The sequence below is a fragment of the Galeopterus variegatus genome, unplaced genomic scaffold (assembly GCF_000696425.1).
Source record: "Galeopterus variegatus unplaced genomic scaffold, G_variegatus-3.0.2 Scaffold3522, whole genome shotgun sequence".
NCBI classification, from domain to species: domain Eukaryota; kingdom Metazoa; phylum Chordata; class Mammalia; order Dermoptera; family Cynocephalidae; genus Galeopterus; species Galeopterus variegatus.
The window spans coordinates 35,006-47,760 of NW_007729633.1; positions in this window are offsets into that span (position 1 = coordinate 35,006).

Genomic DNA, 12,755 nt, shown 5'->3' on the forward strand with positions numbered 1-12,755 from the left:
ATCATCATTCCCTAAACAATATAGTATAACAACTGTGTAGCATTATGTTAGGTAGTATACGTAATCTACGTGGGAGAATGTTCATTGGTTATATGCGAATACTATGCCATTTTATATCAGAGACTTGAGCATCCTGTAATTAATCCACCACAGATACCAAGGGATAACATATTTCAAAACATTATGTTGTCCATGATAAGTACATACAGTTTTTATGTGTCAATTACAAATGGTAATGAAATTGTTAATTTGAAAGCTCTTTCACTTTTTTTTAAAATATTGTTACTAACCTTCTGATATATGCACCATCATTCAAGAACCATACCTTTTTAAGTTGTTTTGTAGTAAAGCATATCAATAGTAAAAAAGTAACTGAGAGCTAAAAATTACATTTTACATGTTTATGGCTAATTGACCTATAACATTATAATATTCCTTTACTTCTGTCTCTATTGAGATCATTTAAAAAAATTATATGGAAGGATTTCCTAGGTTAGAATGAGCAGCTAGGTTTTGTTTGGTTTTGGATCTGCTATGTACCGGGTTGCACTAAATATACAATAATTCACTTTTGTGGAAAACCTCTAAACCCTAAATTTGAACATATGTTCAGTGATAATAAAGATCACTGATAATATCTAACAAACCAGCAGATGTTTATGACATGAACTTTTGGAAAATTTTTCTTAAGTATATTAATGTTTTTCCCTGCTTTGGAGGAGACTGATCTATATGTCTCATTTTTTATGTCCTAGTCTGTTTCATCATCTACTTTCATATTTTAGTAAAGAGTGAAGTGCAGACTTCGAACAGTATTATCAATCCTCAATATATTTGTAAGATGTTGCAATTTCTAAGTTCCTGAGGTTCCAAAAATACTTACAAATTGGACATTTTCCCTTTATATGAGTTTTATTATAAAATATAAATGTTGGAAAAAAATCCAACAGTGCAAAAGCATATGAAGTAAAAAATAAAAGTGTCCTTCTTTCTGCATTAGGTCCTGATATGGATTGTATTGTGTCTGCCAACTTTTATGTATTAGAAGCTCGATCCCCGCTGTTGACTATTAAGAGGGTGGAAAATCCTATTTTGGTAGTTGAAATGTGGCACCTTGAAGAAGTGATTAGATCACAGGACCATGCTGTAGTGAATGGATTAAGAATGATGGTGAACAGCGTGATTCTGAGGTCTTTAAAAGGCGAGTGCGTGAGGAGCTCTATCTGCTCCACCAGTTTTTACCATGTGAGACCTCTACATTGCTGTAAAGCCACCACCAACGGAGAGTGTCATGAGACCTCTACATTGCTGTAAAGCCACCACCAACGGAGAGTGTCATAAGATGTGTTGCCTGCATTTTGGACTTCTCAGCCTCTGAAACTATATGCAATAAATTTTGTTTCCGTACAAATTACCCAGTCCCAGGTATTTTGTTATAAGCAACAGAAATGGACTCCCCAATCATTCCCAAAGAAAGCCACTGTTAATAGTTTATGTTCTTGCAAAAAATTTTTATGCATATATTTTTTACCCAAATGAGTTCACTATATAAAAATTTTCCAACTTTATTTTTTTATAAAACAGTAGCAACTTAATGAGCTTTAAAAATTATTCATCAGTCTACAGCTATACCACCCTGAACAACCGCAATCTCATTATTGTCTAGAAAACTAAGCAGGGTGTTTGGGTGGTATTTGGATGGGAGACCATCAGGGAATATTGAGTGCTGTAGACTTATATGTAATTTTTAAAAGTTAAAAATGAAAATTACTCTGATGCTACTTTTAAATTATTAGAAATTTTGTCCTGCATCAGCCAGCCACCAAAAAGAAAAAGAAAAAAGTTTTGGAATTTAATGCTTTGTAAAAGCTTTTATACTCATATATGGCTATCATCCTTTGAAAAGTATTAAATAAAAATGATGTATTTTTCTGGACTTAAATTTCTTCTGATTTGACAATGTGAGTGACTTTTTACAAGTATTATTTCACTTTTATTTTTCTATTTTCTGTTCCCCACACCTACCTACCATTCCAGTCCCCAGACTGGCTTTTCATGTATTTCCTTTTTCTTCATTGCACAGGTGTTTATTGAGTGTCTCTCATGTGCCAGGCACTGCAGGGTGCTGTATGTACAGTGTTGAACAGACAGGACCTGGTACCCTCATGGATCTCACATTCAACAGCAGAAACTACAGGGGATTGGAGTAGCCTGGTTCCACTTTACAACATTAAGGATGTGTAGGGAAAATTGTGGAATTTGTACTGATCATAGTGAACGTGTTTCATATTGCGTATGCTTCACATTTGTAACTTCAGTGTGATTTCTTTTTTCCTTTTTATCTCTATTATTTCCTGAATAAAAACAAGTAGCAATGTGAGGACAGTTTCATCATGTGAATTTGAAAAGTTCTGACACCATGATCTTATTTTGTGCTGTGGCAAAGGATAGCAGATTGTGTGCTGAGGATTAAGAGGAAGAGTATTCTATTTGCTCTGTCAATAATGCGTGGGGAACCACTCCAAGACAAACTGAAGCATTTTATTGTGACTCAGTAAAATGTTCCATTATTAGTATTTTCTGATTACAGAAAGTGTACTGTATGTACATTTTTCTGGCCTTTAAATTTTTATTCTAAACAAAATGAGGAAATCCAGATTTCTTTATAAAAAAATAAAATTAAAAGACTTAAAGATTTATTTTGAAATGTATCTTTTAATATTATCTCATGCATTTTATTTTGTCCTTAAGCAAGATTTTCATTTGTACATTTCAAGATGCATTTTTCAAAATATGTGTTTTTTGGAATACTTAATTATAATACTAAATAGCCAGAGAATTGATATGCTATGTATAGCAAATTTTTACCAAGTCCCACTAGTTCTTGCAGTTTGCTATATCAGATTTATTTACCATCATGAAATACAAATTTATATGAACAGGGACTGTCATATATTAATTGTATCGTACTGTGAAGTTGGATCTGTGCGCCAAAGATTTCATTTATGAATTAGCAAAATTCCAGAATGCCTATTATGTTGTGCTTTTTATTATGTATGTCCATATTATTTGTCATAGCTGGATGAGCTTTGTGTTTTCTTCTAAATGGTAAACATATGTTAGTTACATAATCGGGAAAGTCTGCTTTTATAATGGGAATAGTTAGGTCAAGCGTATTTTATTTCAAGTTTTACCCAATTAACTTTCTTATAAAGTTATGTGTTTGTTTTTAGCTCAGTGCTTATTTGCTTTGCAAGGGTAGAGGTTAGAGGTTCCTTTGAGATAGTTAATGAAAGCTACAGATATTTTTCTTGCCAAAAAAATGTACGTAAACCCAACGTATTTTCCAAGCAGTTGAACAGGATTTGCAAAATTCAGATTAAAAACCCAGTTAACAAAGGTAAATTCCATTCAGAAATTTGTAGTATCATTAAGGTACATTAAAAATATGTTTCAAAGCAAAAACATAAGCATACTTGTAGACTATATCTTAAAAAATGAAAATTATCAATAATACAAATTATAAACCCACACAAAAAAATCCCCTTATTGCAAAAAGATGGCAACGTTTTGTTTAAAGACCAAATAGTAAATATAATGTATATTTTTAAGTCCTTCAGAGTATCTCAAATTTGGTTTAAATTTGTCTCTCCTTACAGAATAGACAAGTGAAACAAATCCAGAAAGTTCGTTTGAGTACATGGTCTATGCTGGTAATCATAATATCTAACATGGTAATGTTAATATATGCCGGGTACTGTGCTGACCACATCACATATACTAACTCATCCAAACATCACACTATGTTGTCTCCTGATCATTTTTTTTTTTTTTTAGTTGGGTGGTTTGTACACAAGTTTTTTGTTTTTGTTTTAGAATTTATTTTTTAATTGAAATATGTTAGTTGTACATATTACGGGATACAGAGTTAGATTTTAATACTTGTATACAAAGTGTGATGATCAAATCAGCGTGGTTAGCAAATTCATCATCACAAAATTTGTTTCTTTGTGATGACAAACATTTGAGCTCCCGTGAATTTTTTTTAACTTTCTAGAGAGTCTAAAATATTTTATAGTTAAAAAAAAAGACATTCAGGGCTGGCCCGGTGGCGCACTGCTACAGTGCGCCGCTTGAGAGCGCAGCAGGCGCTCCCGCCGAGGGTTCGGATCCCACATACAGACCAGTTCCTGCTCACTGGCTGGGCGAGGTGTGGGCACGACACCGAGGGTTGCAATCCCGTTGCCGGTCCCGGTCCGGTACGGGCGCGACACTGAGGGTTGCGATCTGTTGCCAGACACGAAAAAAGACAAAAAGGAAAACAAACAAACAAACAAAAAGACATTCAGAAAAATGTATTCTTTGCCCTACAAAAGTTTAATAACTTGGGAATTAAGCCAATGAGATAAACATAGTTGACATACAATATTGGCAGACAACATGCCATAATTTTTACTGCAGTTAAACAATAATGAAAAATAAGCATTTTTTCTTAAAGTATTTTGTATTTTTCATGTTTGTTTCTGTTTTCTGCTCCTACCTTGGCTAATAGAGGGAAAGTATCTATTAGGGAAATCTTGTTAGCTTTGCCTAGGTGTCACCAGCCTGCTGAAGTAAAAGCAAAATCAGATAGGCAGTAGAAATGAGAAAGGAAAGAGGAAAGGCAGAGAAATATGAATGTTTGAAAGTTGTAGTGTCCCTCAGTTGATTATTGTAAGCATGAAAACCTAGGGGCAGTTTCAACTATTTCTGACCATAACTAACTACTAATTTTAGGCAATTAAAGTTTTTTTTAAATTTTTCTGTTCCTCACCATATGACAGTTGCTTAATTAATAGTTGTTGAGAGGGGCTGTGTTGGGAAAGTGGAACAATTTGGTCAGGCTCCCCTCACCTCGGAGCCAGTTCAGGGTGGTTCAGTAAACATTCTGTGGGTGGAGTGAGTGCACCCACATGGCGCCGCTTTGGCTGGTGTTTTACTGCCTCGGGCGCCCACGCTGTGCGGCCATGTTTTTCCAGACATGCAGCTTCCAAGGACTGTTTGGCCAGTTATCTAGCTTATAAACCTGTGTGAAGGTGTCTGGTGACCCAGCCTGGTGTGTGAAGGGTTCGTGACCCAGTCTGTGAAGGACTTGAGGGGTCTGGGAGCTCCAGACCCAGCCCTAGCTCAACAATTGGCCCAGTCAGTGCAGGATTGCTGGCAGGTAAAAGAGCCTGACAACTAGCGTGGTTGCCTAGCTTTACAACTGGTGTCATGAACAGGATTAAGAGCTAGACAATTGGTGCTGTGAGGATACATGACATCGGCCTTAGCCTTAGCCTCACAGTAGCCAGACAAATTGGCGTAGTCGGGCGGGATTATGCCACATTTGGCGTAGCCTGTGACAGGACTCTGAGCAGATAAAGGAGCTGAAAGTCCTTGGAAGAAGGAGGAAATGTGGCTATTTTTGAATATGCTGTGCCCTATGGCCACCTTTCTGTTGACCAGGATCTGGTTGCTGCACACTGTACTGGAAGGCAGCATAGACCAGGTACTATGGCAGAAAACCCCTTCAGAGGGGGAGGAAATGTGGCTGTCATTGAGTGTGTGTTGCCCGGCCACTTTTCTGCTGACCGGAGCCTGGCTGTTGCTCACTACGCTGCAAACTGATCAAGATTTGTGGCCGAAAGCAGAGTTGTTCGCGGATGATATGCAGCTACTGGCAGATTCAAGGCAGAAAGCAGAGTCGTTGGAAGCATGGATAAATGTCCTGGAGGATGATGTGTGGTGACTGGCCACTTCTGCCCCTCACACCAGGGAAGATGACCAACCCAATGGTGAGTGGGGGAAACCGTGCATCTCCAGGCACGACCTGTTGTGCATGAGAAATTGAGGCACGAGCAGCCTGTGGGACTGGATGGACAACTGGTGGGCAATCCACAGATGTCCCAGTTCACTACCTATGTCCCATATACCCAAGTTGAACTGGTTGATTTGAGGAGACAGTTCAGGCAGAAACATGGGGAGACCCTGGCTGCTTGGCTGTTGTGGTTATGGGAGCTAGGCGTGGATAGTGTGATGTGCTCTGATGAGGAGGTGGAGAAATTGGCCTCCATCACCATGCACCTGTTCCTGAGACAAAGGCTGCAAAATAGCTGCAGATATGGACTCGGACAAGGTAATCACTCCTTGATGGACTGGGTGAATGCAGCTGCCCAAACTGTGTGGGCAAATGCTGGAGAACTGCCCGAGATTGTTAGTAAATGGCAAACGTATGCTGAGCTGGTCCAAATCATTTGAGAGCTGGGGATGCAGTAGTCCATGTTTAATGTGAACACTCGTGGCCTGGATGATGAAAACTTTACAGGCAGCGTGAGAGACGTAGAGCTGTGAAATGCCCCATCAATTTGGGTCACTGATGGCCAAACTGGTCATCCTATACATGAGATAACGATCATGATAGCCAGCTTGGGTGAAGTAGAGGATAGGAGACAAGCAAAAGGGGTCCGAAAGGTGGCTAAGACCAAACCCCCCAGAAATGCTTGGGATTTTATCCCACAGGGACCAAGCAAGACTAGCCGTAAGCAGATGTGGCTTGACTTTCTTGCAGCAGGGGTTGATAAAAAGAAAATTGGCAGCCAAATGCAGTTCTCTTTGCCTTGTGGCAGCAATTGCGCCCTGAACAGCATTTCACCAAACGTCAGGAAACAGATAGCAAGGTACACTCTGGATTTAAAGGACTTTTTGGTTGCTCCCAAGGAGGCAGATGAACTATTCCATTCTGACTAGGGAGCAGGCCAAGGTACTTGTCTTTTGGGGACAAGCGACTGGAGGCCTCATGTTGAATTGGCAATATATTGGTCGAGGACAAATGTGCAGGATGTTTTGGCATTGGTGGATACGGGTACAGAATGTAGCCTGATATATGGCAATCCAGATAAATTTCCAGGGGTCACAGTTTGTATAGATGGCTATGAAGGAAATATGATTGAGGTCAAAGCTGTGTCATTGCCATTGGGCATAGGAAGATTACCGCCTCATGTATATACTGTATATATATCTCCTGTAGCTGAATACCTCTTGGGTGTGGATGTACTTTATGGTTTGCACCTGCAAACAACAGTTGGAGAGTTTTGGCTACGAATACAGATAGCAAAGCCTGTGTTACGAGAATATGCTAAACATGACCCACAGGTGTTACCCAAGCCAAGACACGTAGTTAATGTAAAGCAGTATTGCCTACCAGGAGGACATGCAGAAGTAAGTGCCACTATATTGGAATTAGAGAAAGTTGGCATTATTCGTCTGGCTCAGAGCCCATTTAATGCTCTGGTATGGCCAGTGAAAAAGCCTGATGGTACCTAGAGAATGACTAGATTATCAAGAACTGAACAAAGTAGTGCCTCCTTTGCATGCAGCTGTGCCTTCAGTTCATGACTTGATGGATCAGCTGACAACTCAGTTGGGGACTTATCATTATGTATTGGACCTTGCAAATGCTTTTTTCTCCATTCCAGTCTTGGCCAAGGTCAGTTCACCTTCACGTGAGAAGGGAGACAGTGGACCTTTCAAGTATTGCCCCAAGGTTATCTGCATAGCCCAACCATCTGTCATGATTTGGTGGCTTGGGACCTAGCCCAGTGGACTAGGCCCAGCATGGTTACAATGTTTCACTACATTGATGATGTGTTACTAACCTCTGATTCTCTTGCAGATTTAATCCAGGCAGCTCCAGTGCTGCTAAGTTATTTGGAACAATGTGGGTGGGCCATGAACACAGCCAAAGTTCAAGGACCTGGGCTGTCAGTCAAATTCCTGGGAGTGGTGTGGTTGGGTAAGATGAGGGTCATCCCAAAAGCTATTATAGATAAGATACAGGCATACCCTCAACCCACAGCTGTAGCTCAGCTACAGACATATCTGGGACTTCTGGGGTATTGGAGAGCTTTTGTACCCCCATTATGGCCCAAATGGCATGCCCATTGTATGCATTAACAAAGAAAGGAGCCCTCTGGGATTGGAATAAGGAAGTAGAACAAGCTTACGGGGCTACAAAAAGGGCAATGCAGCAAGTACAGGCTTTACAAGTGGCTGATCCCACTAAGCCTTTTGAGTCAGATGTACATGTAACCCAGGAGGGGTTAGGATGGGGTTTGTGGCAGAGAAAAGACCGATTCTGCACACCTGTGGGATTCTGGTCTCAGCTCTGGAAGGGTGCTGAAGTGCATTACACCCTAATAGAAAAGCAGTTAGCCGCTGTGTATTCTGCCTTGATAGCCACTGAAGCTATCACAGGAACTACCAAAGTCCTAGTAAGGACAACATACCCCATAACAGGTTGGCTGTGCATGTGGGCCACCAACCCTAAAATGAGTGTTGCTCAGACTCCCTCTCTGTCTAAATAGGGAGCATATATAGAACAAAGGAGCACTGTGTCAACGAGTCCTCTGTCCAAAGAGTTGCAAACTGTGCTAGGCCCAGTAACGGTTGTGGAGGAAACTTTGACACAACAATTACCCCTGGAGGTGAAGGCTACAACTTTCCATGAGGGTCAGGGACCTATCACAGAACAAGCTTGGTATACAGATGGCTCTAGCATGGGACCCTCTGTTGTTGTCCAGCCCTCAACAGATACCATGTGGTATGAATAGTACAGGGCAAAGCAGCCAATGGGCTGAACTGAGAGCAATATGGATGGTGATAAAAAATGAGCCTGGGCCATTAACCATCTGTACTGACAGCTGGGCTGTGTTCAAAGGTTTAACCCTTTGGATCTCTACTTGGATATATCAACAGTGGATGGTAGGCCATCAACCCCTGTGGGGACAAGCCCTGTGACAAGAGTTATGGGAACTGGGACATGAGAAAGAAGTAACTCTTTTCCATGTCACAGGACACTTCCCCTTAGCCAGTCCAGGAAATGATGAAGCTGATGCCTTGGCTAAAGTAAGATGGCTGGAGAGAGCCCCAGCTACTGATGTAGCCCAATGGTTACATCGACAAATGCAGCATGCTGGCAGTAAAACCATGTGGATGGTGGCTCAAAGATGGGCCTTGCCTATAAGATAGGAAGATGTAGTGAATGCCTGTCATGCTTGTCCAGTGTGTGCTCAAGACAGCCCCACACCCCTGGTGGATGCCCCATACAGATGGGCAAGTAACTCAAGGAAGGGTGCCCCTGACTCGATGGCAGGTGGACTTAGACCACTGCCAAGGTCAGAGAATTTCAGATATATCTTCACAGCTATTGATACAGCTACTGGTCTTCTGTTCATATGGCCTTATAAGGCCCCAGACCAGGTAAACACTGTGAAGGCACTGAATAGCCTTACTGCTATGTATGGCCAGCCTATAGTCATAGACGGTGATAATAGAACCCACTTTACTGGACATGGGGTTCAGAGGTGGGCCTCCCAGTTGTCCATTCAGTGGAAGTTACATGTGCCATATCATCCCCAGGCAGCGGGAATGGTTGAACAGTACAATGGCCTTTTAAAAAAGGGACTAAGGCTGTCTACCCAACCCCCATCCCTGAAGGGGTGGGCATGGCGATTATGGCCTACAGAATTCTAAATGAGAGACTCTATAAGGGCAGACCCTCTCCAGTGGAAGCTCTGTTGCATAGGGCTGCAGCAGCTATACGGCTGCAAATCACTACTAAAGATAAGCTTTTGAAGCCAGGATATGGCAAGAGTGGAAATATTCTCTTACCAGCCCCAACCTGTTTGCAACAGGGACAGACAGTACAATGGGAATGGCCTTGGAGAATAAAAGCCCCCCCTTATACATGGGTAGGTTTAATAGGGCCTTGGGGAAAAGGATTAGAGGAAGGCTTGCAAGTTTCATCTTGGGTGACAAGTACCTGGCTTCCTCCACTAAAGGTCAGGTGGTCTGGAATGGGCTTCCTCGCATAAAGGTAACATGGCCTGGAACAGATAAGTGCTCTATTCCAAAGGGCACATTTGTATTATCATTATGGCCAATTATGAGTTCCCCTATAATGTTATATGTAGAACCTACAGATCCAACAGTGTTAGCAGATAAAGTATGGTATCATAAGCCAGGTAAGATACCTATTCCTGCAACCATCTTTTCTCAGGATGGCAAACTGACACGTATCTTACCAGAAGGGCAAGAACTTCCCCTATTGGTACCAATAACTCTTCTGTCTTTTTGCACATAGCGTTCTGGCTGCAGGCACTGCACCAGAGTTGCGTGATTAACCTGTCGGCCTGCTGAATATGCATTGAACTGCCCATCGGGTATGGACTGCAGGATTTGCATGGAGGATCACACCAATCATTACTACTAACTGGACATATGCAGCTAACAGTTAAGAGGACAGAACTGCAAGCCTTAAGGCATATATATATTTTTTTTGACCAGTAAGGGGATCACAACCCTTGGCACAGTGTTGTCCGTGGCCTCAGCACTGCACTCTCCCGAGTGAGCCACGGGGCTGGCCCCTTAAGGCATATTGAATGGACAATAGGTTATGTAAATGTAAGGGTCATTTATCCTGGCTAAGGAAACATTGCGGAAGGTTCTGGATGCTAGTTGTGTGGGGAGGGACCCTGAAGGGGTGTATTGTTGGGGGAATGGAACAATTTGATCAGGCTCCCCTTGCCTCAGAGCCAGTTCGGGGTGGCTCGGTAAACATTCTGTGGGTGGAGTGAGTGCGCCCACACAGCGTTGCTTTGGCTGGTGTTTTACTGCCTCAGGTGCCCGCCCTGCATGGCCATGTTTTTCCAGACCTGCAGCTTCCAAGGACCATGTGGCCAGTTACCCAGCTTATAGACCTGTGTGAAGGTGTCTGGCGACCCAGCCTGGCATGTGAAGGGTTTGTGACCCAGTCTGTGAATGGGCTTGAAGGGTTTGGGAGCTCCAGACCCAGCCCTAGCTCAACAATCGGACCAGTCAGTGCAGGATTACTGGCAGGTAACAAGAGCCCGACAACTAGCATGGTCGCCTGGCTTTACAATTGGTGTCAGAAACAGGATTAAGAGCTAGACAATTGGCGCTGTGAGGATTCCAAGCCTCACAGTAGCCTTTGTCATAGCCAGACAGGCTGGCCTGTGGCTCACTTGGGAGAGTGTGGTGCTGATAACCCCAAGGCCATGGGTTCAGATCCCTATATAGGGATGGCTGGTTAGCTCACTTGGGAGAGCATGGTGCTGACAACACCGAGTCAAGGGTTAAGATCCTCTTACTAGTCATCTTTAAAATAAAAAAAGTTGTTGAGTACTTGGAAGACTTCAGAGGAAGTAATCACCTTCATACACATCATTAATGTGTTTAAAAGAGAAAATCTTTGGGATGCTCAGATATCAAGCTATGTGAGGCACAGCTATTATCTGAAATCATGTCCTTTGAAATACTTGGAATTTGAAGAACAGGACATGCAGTTTATATGACAACTAATTTTGGAGCAATATATGGCAAGGTAGTTTTTTCTATTTGTTTTGCAGACTCTGAGTGCATTGAAAGTTAAAAGCAATGGACAAAAGCTTCCTTTGTTCATGGCTCATGTTCTGATATAGTTTTTTGAAATTGCCATTATCTTCTGACCAATGCCTTCATTTTTTATTGGTTATAAAACATTATTATTGGTATTATTTTTACATAAAAGGCTTTAAGAAGAATGTGGTATAATTTTCTTATATTAAGAAAAAGGACATGATTTTAAAGCTAAAATATACCTCCAGTTTTATTTGTGTGTGGTTTGCTACAAATTGAGGGAGATGGAGAATATTTTAAATCAAGGGCAGACACTGAGTAAAAAAAGCTTATGACTTTGGATGGATTTGAAACATGATTAAATGACAGGGTAAATAAAAGCCTTTGGTCAACTGCATCCTAATTGGAGAAATAAGAGTATTATATAATTAAGCTTCAGGTTCAAAAACAAATCTTTCCAGAAACTGGTGCCACTTTGAGGTCAAGAGAAACTGTAAGAACAATGTAATGACCACATGTGGCCTTTCTTTCCTATAAAAATGTGAACAGAAGAACTCACCTGCCTCAAAGAACCATTAATATTATGATGCCAAGTTCATAACATCAGAAGTTAAAATACGAGGGTACTTCAAAAAGTTCATGGAAAAAATTTGTATTATCTTTGATTCTATTTTTCTGTGAACTTTTTGAAGTACCCTTGTACAGGCTTCTCTTTACAAAACAGAAAAAATGGTGGTGGTGGTAGGAGGTTGTGTTGGGCGTGGTGAAAGACAAGGATTTAAAACACCTGAATGCAATTACAGGGAAAAGCCCTTAATTATACTACTTCCAGGCCTATTCTTTTGTACAATCCCCTTCCCTCTCTCCCACCCTGCCCCCATTCATTAGTAATTTTATTAAGATTAGAAATAATGTGCTATTTAATTCAGTGGTACACTACAAATTTCTAACAATTTTTAATGTGACATCTCACTGTCTACTCAGAACTTTCTGCCCTTACTTTATTACTGTAGAGCTAGAGCTGGGGTCTGGTGCTCACATACCCTTCAAACCCATTCACAAACTGGGTCACAAACCCTTCACACACAGGTCTATGAGCTAGGTAACCAGCAAAAAAGTCTTTGGAGCCTTGGCTGAAGTAGGAATAGACTTTATTCAGCACACACTCATCTGGGAGCTAAGCAGTCCACACAGAGAAACTCAGAAACTCACCTGCTACTGGCAAAGTCCAAAGAAAAACTGAAACTGAGCAGCTGCCAGCAGAGTAAACATGCTCTATTGTTAGACTCGAGCTCTCTGCTGCCAGCCTGCTTCACAAA